Raw genomic sequence first — 20,062 nt, forward strand, 5'->3', positions numbered from 1 at the left:
AGAATCGAGTCTTTAAACTCTCTGTTGGTTTTGTTGGTCTCCTCAGTTTGTTTCTTAAAAAGAGTAGTAGAAATTGCCACTTTGATCTGGGATTCTAGAGTTTGTATTTCTATAAGAATCGTGTCTGCGATCAGTTTGGTGGTGCTAATAATAAGGATCAGCCAATCGCGGGTGTAGCTCCACGCCATGAGAGATCAATCCTTAAGAAATACTTTATCCTCCAAAAATAGGCGTAGTGCATTTGTTACTATTAATCCTGTGGGGGCGCAATTCCCCCTCAGGTATTCTGTCATTATTGCTCCATGAATGTAAATGCAGGAGTGAGATTTCTTTAAGAGCAATAGTTTCAACCAGTCGTCACCTTGTGTGGAAATCCCACCCTGGAAAGTGTCTATAATACTCGGCGTGGTCAGAATAGATTGTGCCACAGTGTCATCAAAGGCTAAGCCCTGTCGTTCTGCCGTTTTCAGATAAGAGTGCTGACAGATGGTCGGGTTTCAAACAAAAAATCTCTCAAGAAATTGACTCAAAAAAGTCTAAAAAAAACTATAAAATCAAAGAAACACCCTTTAGAGATTCTGTAAATATGGACCCGCAGCCTAGGCTGCTCAAAATACACTAAACAAAGGAAACTTTGGAAGGAGGGTCATAGGGAAAATGTTAAGACCTGCACAGGATTACATCCCCAATTCAGTACATCAATATAACAAGCAAAATCCTTGGGTCTGAAAAGAAAGCACACAAAGAACAGAAGAAGACACTGACAATATCACACAGATTTAACTGTGGGATGATCCCTTTTTTAGGACGAAATCCCACACCCACCAAAGGTGGCATGCTTCATCATTTGGGATTCTCCTCTCAGAGGAAATCTAGTTCCTCTGAGGGCTACAACCCCCTTTCTGAGAGGCAGGAGCACAGGGATGTTTTGAGGTCTACTCTACACGGATTTACTAAATCCACTAAATGAGAGACAAAGTGTAGGTGAGGGCGCAACGCAAAAGAAGAAGTAACGTGCAGGGAGTGATGTTAAAACTAGCTCTAGAGAATACAATATTCTCACTGCCAGGATTAAAAACAGTGCACCTGCGGTATGGATTTAAACCGCATGTGTCAGACGAAATAGTGTGGTCAACATGTTTCAGCCATAACAACACATAATGTGTCAAGGCTTTCGTCAGGACCCTATAGATGCTGCTGCTAAGTGATGTGTTTTAAACAACAACAACAAGAAATCAGATAGAGAACCAAAGGCACTTCCGGTTCTTGTTCTCAGAAAGATGACTGTACCTAGTGGGAAAAGATACAGACACATATGTAATAAAGTCAGTGGCTTACAACAAAACACAATAAGAGTTTAAGTAGGATCAACAAAATTCCTCTCCTTCCACCATACACCCTATGTGTGTATAGACAATAGGATAAACATCAATTTCTTACCCGTAACAACTGGGAGGAAGGCTTCACCTCAACCTGGCAACAGCTCAGGAAAGGGGGCACCGCTCTAAAAAGGAGTAGGGTGCAAGTAGCAAACAAAGTACTGTTCGAGCGTGTATTGTCACACGACATTTAGAAGAATGAGCAAACATGAGTCAAAAAGAGAGAGAGATCTACGTACAAAAAAACTACTAGTACATTAAAACTACATATTAATATCTGTGTTAAATGAACCTTCACCACAGACGCTGGAACGATTGTGTGATGGTGTAAGTTCAGTCACTAAGTCAACAATGATGGAAAAATAGATGCTTAGATGTTTTCAAAGACAGGTTATCTGTCAAAAATTCTTATTACTGATGGTCTTATTAATCAAACAACACCCTTGGTTAAAAAAGCCTTATCAAGGGTTAGAACATTGCGTACTATTCCTGTGTCTCATACTCAACATTGGCAATGATCGGTCCAGAGTGCAGACATTAGGAGCAACAACGACCCAATATAACAAAGTAAGGGGAACTATGAGTTCTAACCTCAAGCGTCTAGTCCCCCAACACTCACCTATCTCTCAGTACCCCGAATGGTCCACCCTGTCTCCTCCTTCAGACAGGGTGTACCACTGAAAGGCAAGACGCGACACTAAATGTGTGTGCCGGATTAAATCCTCATCGTGGCCTCGATGGAATCGGGGGGAAGCCACCGGAAAACAGGAAGCCAATTCCCTTGCGCATGGGTCCTTTTGTGTTCTGAGGGTTGGCAGAGGAGCACAGCTCGTCTCCCTGGCATAATATCCAGCGAACTAAGTGTTTTGTGTTCTCTTGTGACCCGAAGCAGATTGGGGAACCGATGTCCGACCAGGCACGCTGTATTTTCTTCTTTTGGATCAGCTTGGAGGGGGGCCCGACTGTAGCTAGGAAGCCGCGGGTATGAGCTGGGGGAACGCCTTATATAGCTCATGGAACTAACAACGATTGACAAAGCCATCTGCCCTGACTTGTAGGTATGATGTTACTGTTTATTCATACATCGGATGGAGCGTGGTACCCATCTGTAGGGCTGCGACTCTAATCCCCGGACAGGCATGCTTTCAAGGATCGCTTCATAGTTGGTGTCGTCATGGTTATGCTTCCCAGCCCTTGTTTGACCCCCTTGGCCCGGGTTCCCTAGGCGCCGATCGCAGGCGGGCACCAGGGATGCCACTTGCTCCAACCCGCTCTTCTTTTGTGGTTTTGCTGTTTTAGCTAGGGGTGGGCGGAATTTGCGTAATCGCGTTACGCAAATCTCCGCGAAACGGCAAAAAATCTCCGCGAACACGCAGAAATTCCGCGAACACGCGGAATTGCTTGTTCGTGATACTTTTTGCCTGTTCGCGATCGCTGTTTGCGTGCTCGGGGTGAAATATCTCGCGAACACGCATATTGAGAACGCGAACAAGCAAAAAATTTCGCGAAGTCGCGGAACGCAGATTTTTGGGCAATTTCGCGTTCTCCGCGGAACGCGAAATTACCCAAATTCCGCGAACGGAACGGAATTTACCGCCCAGGCCTAGTTTTAGCGGCGGCCTGGCGGAGCAGAGACGAGTCTGCGTTGCGTGTTTGCTGCCCTCCACGGCACTTGGTGCGAGGAGCTAGCCTCCAAGTAGGTCTCAGCCAGGACGAGTCTCCGCGGGCGCCCTGGTGCGGGGAACAGACAACAGAGTGTGTGCGCTGTGGAATGTGCCTGGCATCGGCAGGAGTCCCGGGGGGGGGGGGGGGCGGGCCGTGTCAGGGTCAGTCACAGCGGCGGTGGGATCGACTGATCTCCCCTCTTCCTGCAACACTCACGCTGCCGCTGATCAGGAACAGATTCACACACACAGGGCTGTGGTGTGAACAAAGGTTTTGGCACAAGCCAAGATACGTGCTGTAGCTGGAGTCACGATTGCGGCCTATCTCGAGTGATGCTTATTTGTCTTATGCAACCAACGTCCATTGACAAAGCCAACAGTCCTGACTTGTTGTAGTATGATTTTCCTTGTCAGATCATATACCGGGATGCAATGAAAGAAACAGCCACATACAAGTAGGGTGGCGCAGTAGCTAAGCACAGACTCTTAGCTTACGGGTTTTTTACACCACACCCGCAAGTACATTGGCCACTCCCCCTTAAGAGACCCCACCCCCCCCCCAGTCTTTTTATCCCGCTTAAGCCCTGGGCTGCACTTAATTATTACATGGACATCGAGAGAGATCATTTAGATCTGGTTTCCCAGAGCATTGAGGGATCTTTCCCCCCTCCTAGGTAGCTCCCATTTCAGGGCCACTGACTGCCTTGTCAAGCTGTTGGGGGAGGGGGGGGGGGCGCCTCGCCAAATCCTTACGATGTGGCATACCCGCCAGAGCTGCCGTGTTTGGTTCGAGTTTCGGGCTCCGGCTCACAAACCTGGTATTTGGGGCAAATCCCTTAATCTCCCTGGTTCTACATTAATTGACCGTGTCCTTGTGTAATGCAACTGGTCCTCACGTTAAAGCGCTCCTTACCTGCTGGTCGGGTTCACGCTATCAAAACTGAGACAGCTAATGTTGCTCTGCCGATCTGTGAGGATCCTTTCATTTCTTATAATACAGTTATAGTTACACTGTGTCCGCGCCACAGATGTAGTAAGGATGATGAACCAGTGGCGTGTGGCCTGCATGACTGGATCTCTGAGCCATCAGGTACAAATCCTTGACATCCCAAGCATCCTCTTGAGGAGCATGTATCATCCGAATGTACAGAAGGGCACGGGCCTCACTCCTCCAGGTGGACTAATGTTAATGTTAATGAAACTGTTGTTGCGACATGTTCGATTATATGTATTCACAATAAAATGTTTGGTGGGTCAGCTGCCTATTCCCCGTACAGATTTTAACTGGCTAGGGACAATATAAGCACAAAACCCTATCACATCCGTGTGTCTGGGTGGCAAGTCTAATTAACTACAGGGTCCCTAAGTGTCGATTTTAGCACAGTTTACTGTGCGTAAGTATGTAGTCGATGAACCTGTGAGGGGCTCCAAGGTGAGAGCGGGCTGCAGAGGTGAGAGGCAGGAACGGCCCGGGAGTAGGCCCTAGCAGTTCCAAGCACTATTTGCTTGAGAGGCTCAGTGGTGACTTGCGGGGTGTTTATAATGTATGAAACTGCCCCTCCCCAAGTCTGAGACATGAAACGCGGCGCTCTTATAGAGTGGAAGAGACTTGGGGGATTATGTTTTATTCCTAGGAAGTCAGAATTTACCTCAAGTACTTAGCTTTGCATGAGAGGAGAGTTTTCTCATGTAAGTGCACTTCTGCTATAATTTGGAACCGTCTAGAGCGAGCTACAGCTAAATCTGACAATAGAGACTCATCCCCAGCACAATGGTTAATAGCTGCACACAGCAGTCACAGTGTGGGATGCTGGGTAGGGATGCTCTACAAACCCATATCCCGCTCTATAGTAGCTGGCCACCTTCAACTAAGTTTCCCCATTCATGTTTTGCAAGGATTGCACTTTCCAGGAACTTTCAGGAATCAGTGCCACCAGTCATACTTTCCGGTGAATTGAACCTTCTGCTGTTTAATGGCACAATTATGTTTATTTAATTGATGCACAGCGAGCAACCACAGGAGCACATTGTTTTAAGGTCTGTCTCTTAAGAGTCCATTAGTAACGGTTAGGACAGTCAATTGTGGATCTGAAATGACATTAACTGAATGTTGGCATTCTGCCCACTGCCAACCTAGCAGCTTTGCATATGTACACATGAAGGGTCTTTACTTTGTGTCAGTTAATTTTAATGGGTGAGATGGTCGAACCTCGCACTACATGTGCCAACAACAGTGGTAAGGCATTTCCTCACAGCCAGGTCACTGGAACTATGCAATGCCGCACCTTATGGCCTATAACCATGGACCTGCTGCAAAATCCGTCATCTCCAGCACAAATTGCAGTGAAATTAAATAAAGTCATAGATGTTACAGCTCAAACAGATCAACAGTCTTAAATGCAACAACAGGGGTTCACACGCAGTAGGAGGCCCTTGGCAAGGTGCACTGGTAATATTTTGTTCCCTTTTACAGTATTTATTTAGTGGTTAAACAGGTACTAAGGTGGGGATACCTTTGGCAGTATTTCCATGCGTAGTGAGGAAGTAATAGTGTCCCAAGTTGGGCAACATGATATATACATTTGTATAGGGTGCTTGTTAAAAGCTTCCTTTGGTCTAACGAGTGCCAGGCAAACGGGGACGACTTGTACAAGAGACGAACATGAGTGGTTACTCAACACTGTTTGTTAGAAAGGATATTGTCTAAAGCAAAACTCAAACTAATTAGCCTTAAACGCATGATGGAGACGATTTAAGTGACATGCCTAAAGCTGTAAACGTTGTGCCAAGGGAGATATCTTCCATTTTCACTGGATCCCCACAATCCAACACGCCTAAGGTAAGCGGAGGATGACCGATTGATTTTGTTAAACCTGTTATTAGTTTTATTAAACACACCAAGCACTATGAAGTAGTGACATTTGTACTCAAATTATAGGTACTTCCAGGACTTTTCAGTACACACACCTCCAGACAGGACTGCTCTCCCCTTGAGCAAAGGGAAGTAAAACACCATATATGGCATAATGCCAACATCGGGAAGCAAGAAAGATTGTGGATGGAGTGGGGAGCGATTAATCTTGGTCTGCTCACACAGGCAGGCGATTTCTGCGGGGGCTTAGCTTGGCTTGCTACCCGGCAGTGGTCTTTTGCGACTAATGTGATAATGTTGAATGGGTTGCAAGCATGCGCCAAGAGATGGGTCCTTCAAGACCATCCAGGATTTCAACATGGTTGGATTCAGGCCAAGGAGTGGCCCCGAGCCCCCCGAGTGCTGGAGATGGTTTGTTGGGTTGGCATGCTTTTACAGAAGTTTGTGGCAAGCTCGCACATGTTGTTCCGCTGAGTTTGGAGGCAGGTTAGCATGCTTCATCTTGTCTCTTGTCTGTTAGAGCCAGCAGACCCCTGGGGTGAAAGCGCGCTCAAATACACGTCATGTTGGCAAATACATACAGGACTCGTAGGCATAGCCACAGGTTCATGCTTCAAGGATAGAGTCAGAGATCTGAAGGACCAATTTCAGCTCCATTTGTACCATCAATTGGTCAATATTACTATAGATATAACTGATTTCAATAGGGCCAAGTATTGGAGGCGCCTAGACAGCTGCAGCAGTGAGTGCCGCTATGCAAGGATAGGAAGGTTAGGACTGACAGGTCCGGCTTGGGCCTCCACATGGCCACTTGCAGGTTTCAGGGTGCTTTCTAAGGGCATAGGAAGGGCCATGGCAAAGAACCTGGAACGATTCACCTGCTAGGTGTGGTGGTGGTTTCAACAGCAGGGTCACAGGGTCAAACCCCTGGGACCTATCATCCTAAAAGTATGAAGTTACTGATAGAATTTAATAGGGTTAAATGAGCAGGGGACTAACGGACTTGGTGAGGCACAAAAGACAATTCTCCAAGGGTACAGGACTATGACACAACATTGGTTCAATCCGTTTTATCAATAATTCAGGGGAGGTGCAAACTTAGTGGCCAGTTAACAGGAATGTCCCTCAGCATAACCGGTGGGTACCACAGGATGGTCTTCAGTAGAAGGGATAAGCGAGCACCTGTTACAGTTTGCCCGCCACGCAGCTGGGCCGTTTGCTTAGCTGGTCATCCTAAACCATGCGGTGGTTCAAAAGCGCTGGAAAACACTGGGTTAGTGCAACAGGCTGCAGTTAATTGAAAGCAGCCAGCACTCCCACGATTCAAGAATGTGGCAGGTAATCGGCGATGTGGTTCTCTTGTTCCCACCATTCCATAAGCGCAGCATGGAGATTCGCAGTTGTATAGGCATACATCCGCCCATATACGGGGTCTGGTTCACTTAAGACATTCTTTCACTGAAACGGGATATGACACATAAGGAATTTTGTCTGTCATAGTTGTATTATCAAGTTGGAAGGCAAACAGACTGGTCAAGCCAACAGGGATGGTAGATAGCCAAATGCGCCTGCATTCTCGACATCGCGGCACGGTGGGGATTAAGTTTATCAGGCTTAAAGTGTGTTGGGGTTACAAAGCTTAGCAATAATACTGGGTTGCAGCACAGAGGCTCATTTTATAAGACTAGTTAGTAAACATAGGGATCCACCCTCAGATATATATGTACGCCAAATCCTCCCAGATTAAGTATGCATTCCTACTGTGGTGGAAAGTGCACACAGGTTGTTTAAATACCCCTCACACACCAAAAGGGCCCTTGGTGTCATGCTTCATCATAGGGGTCTTCCCGCCCCTCTACGGGACGGGGCATGCTACGACCTACGTCTACGTGGGAGCACTGTTGTTGTGAGACAACTATGTGTCGTGTAGGAGTGTGAGTGGAAGGGTCAGGAGTGAATAGGAAAGTGAATTAAAAATTACCTGGCTCATTGGTCAAAAAACTTTAATATACCTTAGAGCTGGTATTATTAAAAAGTGGGGAAGGGGGTGTATGTGCCTCAAGGAGCTGTGCCTCCTATGTCTGCCAATATGTTTCAAAGCCCCCCCTTAAGCTTCTTCTTCAGGACCACAAGGATCCCTTCCTATACTCACAATTATTCTTGTGGTGCGCGATCTATTAATTCTAATAGTGATATATGTCAAGTGTAAAGAGTGTAGTGCAAGTGAATTCACTGCACTAAGTCATAAAGCCTCAATAGGTCATTGTAGTCGTTAACCTGCAAAGAAAGAATGGCGTACTTTACAAGCCATATACCTCATCCACTGTGAGCAATGGTGACCTGCAAAAATTGTGTGACATTAGACTCTTTAACATTAGTTTTAGTGAAGAAATGGTGGTGGTGTGTCCTGGTGTTAAAATAAAAAAGGACATTAATAGAGACAAACACACACAGAACATAAAGCACACACTCTATTCCAAAGGACTAAATCTAATCAGCCCATAAAGATTATAAAATATCAGCCTATATTGTTTAGCTGTAGAGATGATAAGGCAAAGGAAACAACCTACTTGACAGTTGTAGGGATAATGCACCATGAGCCTTGAACGGGTGGGAGGGGTGCCTGTATAAGCATCTAGGAGAAAAAATAAGTATTTCACAAAAAAGGGGGATGTCGAGTGGTTCTAGGCGACATCCTCGTAGTTCTGAAGTTCCTCCCGGCTATGCCGTACTTACTGCTCCTGGAACACTGCCCCGCCTCGTGTGGACTCCCGTGGCTCCGCTGGATAGCTGAACCGTGTCAAAAGAGGCTTTAAATAGGGCAGCTAATTGAGGTTCCCGCCATAATTAGTGTCTCGCTAGTTTGCAGCACCTGTGTATGACCGGAAGTTCACCCAGTGAGCTGTGCTGGCTCTGCCATGAGGAACCGGAAGTGAATAAAGGGAGATATTGGTCCGGACGGATCACACGTTTTATAAACGGTCAATATTGCAAAACGGACAGTGTGTCAAGGGAATAATGGTCAAAAATAGAATGCATCCTGTTGCGAATTCCGCATATAGTGAACCGGATGTGAACCGGAAGTGAGGGGAAAAAAGATTAGGACCCAAGCGCGCAAAAAGACTAGACCCCCTACCTGCGTGACTCGGTTAACAGAATGTTAAATGAGACTGAGTCTCGTAAGTCACAGGTTGATTCCTTGATGGAATTCAGTAAAAAAGGGGATCATGAGTGCAGCGCATAATAAACATAATTGACAGCCCGGTAGGGACCTAAGACCTTGGTATGTTAGTACACTAGGTCTTATGTACGTGTAGCTTGGTAGTAACGCTACCTGAAGGTGGGTCAGAATGGAAATATCTTAAAGGAAGAGCTAACCCAACCACAATCTGGGGGGTTCATTACATAGCACATGAGGGGGATACAATCAAACCGCCCATGGATAATGCATAATTGAGAAAAATGTCAAATCAAATATTTTTTTTATAAAAATCGAAATTGGGTGCGCCTATTGCTGCCAAAGACCTGCCCAGAATGTGAATACAGGGCTGGGGTCCTGATACTGATTAGAAAGGAACAGAGATGCACACGTTAGTGAGGTCATACTGTTGCAAAAACAGGGGTGGAGAATATTATTAGGAGGATACAGGTGGTGATGCCAGTAATAAGTTACAATGGTTGTGAGCGTTAAGCATCAGAATCTGAATAGGAATAAGTCACTAGACGGGACAAAAAGTGAAAGTAGTTCATGTCCATACTACGTGTCAGACTCATTTGGGGAACTGGTTCCAGGGTATCTCATCATTGAGTCAGAGGATGTGCGTTCCAAGGCGGAACACCCACCGTTGTTCCTTTTCAAACAGGCCATGCTCCCCTTCAAGCTGTTCTAGCACAGTCCATTGTAAATCCTTTTACTTTTTATTTCTTTCATAGCACACACCACTGACCATAGGTACACACACTTTGCCAACAACGCTAGACACACCTCTACTATCACGAAGAGTACAACTCCTCGAATTGGCAGAAAACATTGGCCTTACCTTCGCCGAGGAGGAAGTGGAGAGGATCCTAGCAGCCATCAACCTCTTTGAGGGGCTGAGCAGTACTGACCCAGGTCCGAACCACGCAGACTGGGATGAACTGGCCAACCTTAGGTGTACACAGATAAAAACAGCTCTACATGGTCTACTCATGACTGAGTACCTACGGGCCAATGCGGCTCCACAGGGTTTGATGTTCGGAACAAACCTTACATCTTCCAACATGATAAGGAGTTTAAACGCGATTGGTCACTAATATCATGGCATTGTTCTCGGGATTGGCTGGTCCTGGTTATAAAGACGGCCACTAGGCTCACCCAGGAGCTGAAGATTGACATCCAAAAATTGGAGGTGCAACTAAAAACTTATATACCCCCTAACGTCCTTAAGAAACGCCGAGAGGAACTCAATCAAGAAATAACAGAGTTTGAGATGACACTTAAGCAGAGCAAATATAACAAACTGAAAAAAGATTCTGCACGCTTCAGTCACGAACGTGTGTACCCATACACACGGGAGGACTATATATCAAAGAACCAGGATCAAAATTCTGAGGGTGACACTTCGGATACAGGCTCAGATAATTCAAACTCCAGTGGAGGAAGCGGTCGCCGTTACAACAGAGGAAGATGCAGCCAGCACGAACGTCCTTTCTACCCCAGAGGAAGGGGGTGGAACAACTATCAAGGACCACCATCTTACCCCCCTTACCATATGGCCCACCACCAATGGGGGGACCATATCCCCATTAGGTACCACCTCCTCCGGAATATGATTACAATTACCATGGTCAGCCGCCTTTTTTACGGGTAAGCCAGGGCCCGCGGAGAGGCAGGAACAGAGGAGGCAACAACGTCCATTGGTCCACACCCGAGGACGAGACACCTCGAGTCTCAACCAGGAGCATGACTGGCACAACGAACGCCCAAACATCAACCAGCCGGAGGTAAATCTGGTGGTGAACTTGACGAATCACCAGCTGACACCAACACAAGGACGGGTCCTAGAGAGAGGACTAGGCTTCGTACCCACGAACCGAATTGACAAATTTAAAGTATGCACGGAAATTACTGAATTCTTCCGCAAACTAAAACTGAAGGTCTTCTTCAAGGACAAGGAGAACCCAGAGGGTGAAGATAAAGATACAGGTCTACGTATCAAGTCAACCTTTGTCCACCCGGATTCCACACTCCCCGTGGAGCTATTGATATTCGAAAAAGCCGTGATGGTTGAAATACAGGACATCTCAGCACAAGATGACGTCACCTTCCAGAACACATCAAGGGAAGAAAAAGAGGCAATACGCCAATTATCACTGGATAGGAGTATCGGAATAAAACCAGCGGATAAGGGTGGGGCAATTGTTCTACAGACAAGTACCGCCTATGACAAAGAATGTAGGAAACTCCTAGAAGACCGTAGGAATTATAAAATCATTCACGATGACCCAATGGAAACCATCAGGATCACTATTGCCACAATGGTAGAAGAGGCAGTGGCCCATAATTGGAGAGAGGTGGAATTTCTCATCATTAAGTCCCCCAGAGTCCCCTATTTCTACACCATACCCAAGATTCACAAGAATCTTGGAGAACCCCCTGGACGCCCGATTGTTTCTGGAATAAATTCCATTCTAGAACCGCTATCGAAATTTGCAGATGCGTTTCTCCGCCCCCTGGTTCAAGCTACAGGCACAAACTTGAGGGATACCAAGGCGGTACTGCAATTACTCAAGGATATTGAGTTTGATCCCAGTAAGAATCTCCTTATGGGACTCGACGTGGAGAGCTTTTAACCGAGTCTCCCACATGACGAAACCATGGCTATCATTGAGGAAGTATTATTCTCCCTTGATTGTGAATTTCAAGCACCACGCAATGTGGTTATGGAGTGCGTTTCGCTAGCACTCACTAGAAATGTTTTCATGTATGAAGACACTTTCTACGAACAGAAGAATGGGACCAGCATGGGAAGCATATTTGCTCCCAGCATTGCTGGTCTCTATGTGCTTCACTTGGAGGAGGAAAAAATTCTGAATGCCAACAATCCTTTCTTCCATCATATCAAAACCTGGAAAAGGTACATCGATGATGTCCTGGTAATATGGGAAGGAGACATTGATTCAACAGAATCCTTTATGATATGGCTTAACCAGCAGAATCAGTTTCTTAAGTTTACACACACTACCTCACGAGACAATTTGGTGTTTCTGGACCTTAACATCTACCCAGATGAAGGGACACTCAAAACAACACATTTTAAGGCCACAACTAAGAACTGCCTACTGCTGTTTAACAGTTTCCACCCCGCCACCTGAGGGAGAATCTTCCCTACTGACAGTTCCTCCGTCTTCCGAGGAACTGTACCGAACTACAAGATTTTAAAAATCAGGCATCCGACCTACGCACCAAACTAATAAAACGAAACTACCCGGAAAGAGTGATTGACAAGGCCATGAAGAGGGCAAGAAATAATAACGGGGATGCCCTGTTGGAGGACAGAGCTACCACACAACCAGAAGAAAGACCCATATGTGTGACGACATACAACACACATTCTAATCAAATCACAAAGATTGTGAATAAACATTGGAGACTTCTCAACTGTTGCCATCTGACCATCCCAAAACCAATGTTTGCACACAGGAGGGGAAGAAACGTGAGGGACATGCTCGTCCACACAAGACCGAAAAAAACTCCACCGACAAAACCAATGGGCATACTACCACCAGTACAGGGACATCACCCATGCGGTAACTGTAGTACATGCCACCTTACATGCAGAAGTAGGCGCATAAAGTTCAGGAATGGCAGTGAGTGGGATCAATGAAGTTTCACAAACTGCAACAGTAGGAATGTGGTGTACATGATCACCTGTCCTTGTGGCCTGGAATATATAGGTATGACCACCAGACCCATCAAAGTGCGTATTGGGGAACACAGGAGTAACATCCGTTGTGGGAGGAGTACAACGAAGATGTCGACCCATTACCTGACCAACACACATGGAGTCGAGGATTTACAATGGACTGTGATAGAACAGCTTGAAGGGGAGCATGGCCTGTTTGAAAAGGAACAACGGTGGGTGTTCCGCCTTGGAACGCACATCCTCGGACTCAATGATGAGATACCCTGGAACCAGTTCCCCACATGAGTCTGACGCGTAGTGTGGACATGAACTACTTTCACTTTTTGTCCCATCTAGTGCCTTATTCCTATTCAGGTTCTGATGCTTAACGCTCACAACCATTGTAATGTATTACTGGCATCGCCACCTGTATCCTCCTAATAATATTCTCCACCCCTGTTTTTGCAACAGTATGACCTCACTAACGTGTGCATCTCTGTTCCTTTCTAATCAGTATCAGAACCCCTGCCCTGTATTCACATTCTGGGCAGGCCTTTGGCAGCAATAGGCGCACCCAATTTCGTTTTTTATAAAAAAAAACTAAATATTTTACATTTTTCTCAATTACGCATTATGCATTATCCATGGGCGGTTTGATTGTATCCCCCTCATGTGCTATGCAATGAACCCCCAGATTGTGGTTGGGTTAGCTCTTCCTTTAAGATATTTCCATTCTGACCCACCTTCAGGTAGCGTGACTACCACACTACACGTACATAAGACCTAGTATACTAACATACCAAGGTCTTAGGTCCCTTCCGGGCTGTCAATTATGTTTATTATGCGCTGCACTCATGATCCCCTTTTTTACTGAATTCCATCAAGGAATCAACCTGTGACTTACGAGACTCGGTTTCATTTAACATTCTGTTAACCGATTCACGCAGGTAGGGAGTCTAGTCTTTTTGCGCGACTGGGTCTTAATCTTTTTTCCCCTCACTTCCGGTTCGCTATCTGCGAAATTCGCAATGGGATGCATTCTATTTTTGACCATTATTGCCTTGACACACGGTCCGTTTTGCAATATTGACCGTTTATAAAACGTGTGATCCGTCCGGACCAATATCTCCCTTTATTCACTTCCGGTTCGTCATGGCAGAGCCAGCACAGCTCACTGAGTGAACTTCCGGTCATACACAGGTGCTGCAAACTAGCGAGACACTCGCCACGTTAATTATGGCGGGAACCTCAATTAGCTGCCCTATTGAAAGCCCCTTTTGACATGGTTAAGCTATCCAGTGGAGCAACGGGGAGGCCACACGAGGCCGGGCAGTGTCCCTGGAGCAGTAAGTACGGCATAGCCGGGATGAACTTCAGAACTACGATGATGTCGCCTAGAACCACTCGACATCCCCCTTTTTTGTGAAATACTTATTTTTTCTCCTAGATTACTTATACAGGCACCCCTCCCACCCATTCAAGGCATTATCCCTACAACTGTCAAGTAGGTTGTTTCCTTTGCCTTATCATCTCTACAGCTCAACAATATGGCTGTTATTTTGTATTCTTTAATGGGCTGATTAGATTTAGTCCTTTGGTATACAGTGTGTGCTTTATGTTCTGTGTGTGTTTGTCTCTGTTATTGTCCTTTTTTATTATAACACCAGGACACACCACCACCATTTTTTCACTAAAACTAATGTTAAAGAGTCTAATGTCACACATTTTTTGCAGGTCACCATTGCTCACAGTGGACGAGGTATATGGCTTGTAAAGTACGCCATTCTTTCTTTGCAGGTTAACGACTACAATGACCTATCGAGGCTTTATGACTTAGTGCAGTGAATTCACTTGCACTACACTCTTTACACTTGACATATATCACCATTAGGATTAATAGATTGCGCACCATAATAATAATTGTGAGTATAGGAAGGGATCCTTATGGTCCTGAAGAAGAAGCTTAAGAGGGGGCTTCGAAACATGTCGGCAGACATAGGAGGCACAGCTCCTTGAGGCACATACACCTCCTTCCCCACTTTTTAATAATACCAGCTCTAAGGTATATTAAAGTTTTTTGACCAATGAGCCAGGTATGTTTTAATTCACTTTCCTATTCACTCCTGACCCTTCCACTCACACTCCTACACAACACATAGTTGTCTCACAACAACAGTGCTCCCACGTAGACGTAGGTCGTAGCACGCGCCCGTCCCGTAGAGGGGCGGGAAGACCCCTATGATGAAACATGACACCAAGGGCCCTTTTGGTGTGTGAGGGGTATTTAAACAACCTGTGTGCACTTTCCACCACTGTAGGAATGCATACTTAATCTGGGAGGATTTGGCGTAGATATATATCTGAGGGTGGATCCCTATGTTTACTAACTTGACTTTGGGAGGGTGTATCCACCTCTACTGCTCGTGCAGTACCTCTCCACTCCCCATTTGTTTCTTTTCATTTTATGGGACACCCGGCATCCCAACACGTCTAGAAAGGGCAGGTGATCTGCACTTATCGTTTTCTCCATCCCTGTAGCTTTTCCATCCTCTGGTTTACAACCTAGTACCCACCAGAATAGGTCTGGCAAGGGGCAAGGTCAAAGGTATGGGTGATTGGCCATTCATACGTTCTGAGAGTGGCAGGATGGGCGGAAAGCAGAACATGGAGGCATGGGTTTCCCGAGACTGAGATAATTTGGTTGGGGTTCCTAGGCATGCACTGGAACAGCTTGCTAAGAAGCTGCGGCACAGACTAAGGGGGGTGTCTCCCCTCCCAACTTTCTGGTCATACACCAGGGAGGCTATGAATGGGAAGTTGGGTGCAGTGTTCTCAGGTAAATTAGGTGCAAACTTGAGTAGTTGTATAGGATGGTGTGCAGCGCTCATTAAGGGTGCTAGCAACCTGGCATTTCGTTATTTCGCCAGGATCAAGGGTCTGGGTGAATGGCCTTCCGTGCGTCTTGAGAGTGGCACGAGGGGCAGAATTCAGGAAATGGAGGCATGGGTTTTCCTCCACTAAGTTAACTTGGTTGGGGGTCCCAGGCATGCGATGGGAGAGCTTGCTGTAGAAGCTGCGGCACAGACCAGGGGGGTTGCCTCCACGTCCACAGGGTGTTTGGTAGAGGTTAGGGACCACCTGGTTGGGTGCGCAAGGACTAGTCGACCTGTCTAGAGTGGGCATGGACTTGTTGTGTGGGGCCTGGGCGAGGCAATGATCAGACTCTCTTAGGAAAGAGAGATCTGTTGCAAGAAATTAAGTCCTCCATGTGTAAGTTATGCGACCATTGGGGGCATGTGAGTTATGGTGGTCAGAGATAACCCCTTGTTTAGTGTGGCGAGAAGCCCGGTCAGGGGAGGCCGGGGAAACCTCGCGCAGGAGAGTTGACAGTGCCAGGCGTACATTCACTAACAGTGTGGGTTTGACTTTATCAGGCATGGTTTGCTTGCCAAGTCCACAGGGTGTTTTGAAGAAGATGGGGTTTCACCTGTCTAGAGTGGGCATGGACTTGTTTTTGCTGGACTGGGAAGAGGCCCTGGAATCAGCTGGATGGAGGTAAAAAGGCCTACCTTGGTGGGGGGCCCTGGTTGTGAAGGTGGCCATACCCAAAGCTGTGGCGGAGTTACAGGGTCATCCAGAAGCTGGTAGGTACAGAGGGGTACCTTCTGTAGGAGCACAACAAGGTACAAAGGCCAAATATCCCCAGGGACGTCCTTGCGTTGTACCCTGGAGGAGCGACGGCGCCCCGTTAGTCCTATGGGCAGTTGTGGACCTGAACAACCATCGGTTGCCTGGATCGCTCTGCCCCTTCAGGGGCCTGAGTAAGGGGGTGGACTGGCGGTCTACCGGTCGGAGGGGTTAGCCCCTCCCCCAAAATTGGAAAGCACCGATTGGCGACGGCCACGGTGTAATTTGGCTCATCAGGCGGGCAGGCGGCGGAGGGGTTGCCTGCCCTTGGATCGCCCGTAAGATAACCCACCATGTTGGCATATTTTTTATGCAAATAAACTTGCAGCAATTTTCTCCACAGGCAAGGTGTTGTGTGGTTTATTTCCAAATAATATTGCTGTATGTGGGATGGGGAGTGTTGCTGATATTGGGAGTATGCTCTTTCTCCTCCCTTAAACACTTCAAGCAGTCTGGGAGGATCTCAGGCCTGTAGGTCCGTCAACGGGCTCCAGACCGTTGTCTGGGCAGGACATCAGAGTGACCTCAAGAGCTTCACTGCCTGACCGGCTTGCTCATGGGTGGGAATGTCTAGCATGAAGGAAGGACAGCACGAGCAGGCAGCCGATCAAACCGCACCTTCCCAGGGTTCCAGAGGGGTCGAGGGCCGTCATACACGAGGCGGACAGGCCTATGTTCGCATTTATATGCAGCACTCTTAAGACTGTGTTATAGCAAACTATTATGGATGTCAAACTTGAAAGCAAACTACAAATGTTCACTCTACAACTGCTACGTTTCAATAACCAAAAAAGTGAAGGCACACACAAAAAATGGCTAATGTGTTTCAAATAGCGTTAAAGGGTTTACACATCTGGCACGTTTAAGCACTAGAGGAATGCTGAACACTAAACCTTTACGAAAGGGACACACTAACACAGCAGCAGTGCAAACCTGCCTGCGAAACAAAATAGTCACAGTAGAGACAACAGAAGAGATAACATCCTTTGGACATCGTAGCTAGCAGTACTGCAAAAGACACTCCCAAAAAGAACAGGCAGCAAAATTGTGAGCTTCCTTCAGGCTTCAAACGGGCATCGCCATTGAAAGCAAAGCTACGAGACAAACCTGACCAAGCAAATGAAGGATTCCATTTGCGAGGCCTCTCCACAGGCACAACAGAACAGTGTGGGCTCCAGCATGTGCACATGTGTCTGAAACAAGGAAGATGCACCAAGAGTTGCAGCGTCCCACACACATAACAGGCACAAGGAGCTGCACTTGTCCCTCTCGGGTACCGTATGGGCAGCGGCACTGCAAACTGCATAGTGCCAATATCGGCAACCGTTATCATAGCATACATCAGTACATAATCATAATAAAACACATGACACTGAATGTAAGTGGAGAAATATTGCTGCAGGTTTATTAGCATAATAAATATGCAAACACGGTGGGTTATCTTACGGGCGATCCCAGGGCAGGCCAGCCCCATGCCGCCTGCCCGTCTGATAAGCCTAGAGTCACCATGGCAACGCCAATTGGTGACCACCAAATGTTGGGAGGGTCCACCCCTCCCATCCGTGGACCTCCAGTCCACATGCTTCCCCACGCCCCCCCGTGATGGGTGGGCGGAGCATACATGGCAGCCCCCGGTTGCTCAGACCCACAACCGCCTGTCGGTTAGCGGGGCGCCGTAGGTCTTCCAGTGGACACGCTAAAAGATCCCTGGGTATCCTGGCTTAGCACCACACGGTGCTGCTGCATGCTATACCCCTTGGTATGTGCAGACCCTGGATCGCCCTGTAACTCCTCCTGCAACACAAAAGTGAAAGTTGTTAGAAAAACCTTCCCCCCCCTTCTTGTCCCTCCTGATGCCGGGTAAGCGGATGGGCGGGCAAGGCAAACGAGCGGACAAGAGGGCGAGGAGGGGGCGGGGACCGAATATGTACCCCCCCCTTGGCTCCTCCCCGCCGGAAGCAGCTACCTGACTGGGGTCTCCCTAGGTCAAGCCCAGGGACACGAGCAAAGGCGATGACACGATAAACCTGATTTCCCGGAACCTGACATACTGCGCACATATCCTCGCATCTCTATATATACAAAGCGAGGAGCACTACTTACACCAAGCCCATCTATTGGCTGCTCAGTGCTTATGATTGCATATAGTGAAATAAGTACCCCTCCTAGCTCAATTGCAAGGCCCACCGAGAGCTATTCTACCCTCATGTCAGCCTGCCTGCGAATACGACAGCTGGGCTGTCCCTCCACACCAGTAAAACGCCAATTCTCCATGAAAGACACCAACAGAGCCAGGTGCGCCCTGCGCCAGCTTCAAGTATGGAATAAAAGTAAAAACAACTGGTCTGCAGGGCTCCCTAACTAGCTGAGGCAATGACTAGGGAGTGAGGATGCATGCCTACCGGGATTGACTTCTCCACAGGATGTAATGCAGCAGAAAAACACCAACACGTAGTCAGGCCAGGCCCAGCCTGCAACTCCCACAATCATATATGTCACCCAAGGAATGTGATATGTCACCAAAGCATATCTCCGAGCAATCACCACCTCTCATTGTGTAAAACTACTTAAACACAATATAGCGCGTCTCCACCTTCAGGGACGGGAGTGTAAGCGACATGCACGCAATCCAATTGTGCGTAAGCGACCCCGAGGCTCAAAAACATGGTGCCATTGCCAGCCTGGGGCCTCATACATGCGAAACATGCGCCCACTGAGCAGTACTGTTCTTTTTAGCCACGGCTGCCGGATGGAAAGCTGGGGGCCGCACAATGGATTAAAGCCCGTAACCTGCAGATGCCACAGCATAGCCCACGTGCCCCCCGTGCGCATGCATACCTCTCCGTGTCGCCACTACTGAGGAGATAAAAATTATAGTGCGACTCTACCTGCCGGAAAAGGAGCGCTTACACGAGCACCGTGTTTCCATTGCACATTCAGGCACGGGAGATACAGACAAAAGCGAGGCTCGACCCGAAGGCACTGGAGCGCCGAACACGGGCCCGTAACTACATACTAAAACCCAACAAGGAGGCTCTGCCGGGGTCCAATCAAGCGATCCCAGAAACACCCAAAACTGCAATATCCCAATCCGGGGCCTATACAGCACGAACTTGAGCTAGAACTAACCAGGCAAAGAGCACCCACACTCTTGGCCTTCTTCCCTTGAGGTTATTATGACATCGCGCTAGCCCGCCCAAGTCCAATCGGCATCCGCGCGCTACACATAGCACCCGCTCCGCCGCAAGGGGACACACCAAAATGACGCAAGCCTACATAGTGCATACTCTGCCATACATGACACCGTGCCCACATAGCACTATCAGATAAATGCCCCTCACCTCCCATGGCTGATACTCTGCTCCGGTGTGCACATTATATATATATATAGCGAGAACTTGGCCCCACGGTAAAGGGGGGGGGCCCCACATGGCACCGCCTTACATCCACATTCACGCGCGGGGAAAACAAAGACCCGCCTGCGACAGCGCGCGCGTGCCTGAGGCCACACCGCCTCTCCCTACAATGCCCACGCTGAGGCCCGAACCTGGACTCCCCAGATCAAAGCCACCC

At 47.6% G+C, this 20,062-nt stretch overlaps 1 protein-coding gene across 10 annotated transcripts in view; it reads left to right on the forward strand.

The window, feature by feature from the left end:
- The window catches only part of LOC146789947 (anion exchange protein 2-like), a 2,390,686-nt gene that overhangs the window by 1,200,686 nt on the left and 1,169,938 nt on the right, over positions 1 to 20,062 (forward strand). The window lies entirely within an intron of this gene.

The sequence above is a fragment of the Triturus cristatus genome, chromosome 10 (genome assembly GCF_964204655.1).
Source record: "Triturus cristatus chromosome 10, aTriCri1.1, whole genome shotgun sequence".
Classification (NCBI taxonomy): Eukaryota; Metazoa; Chordata; class Amphibia; order Caudata; family Salamandridae; genus Triturus; species Triturus cristatus.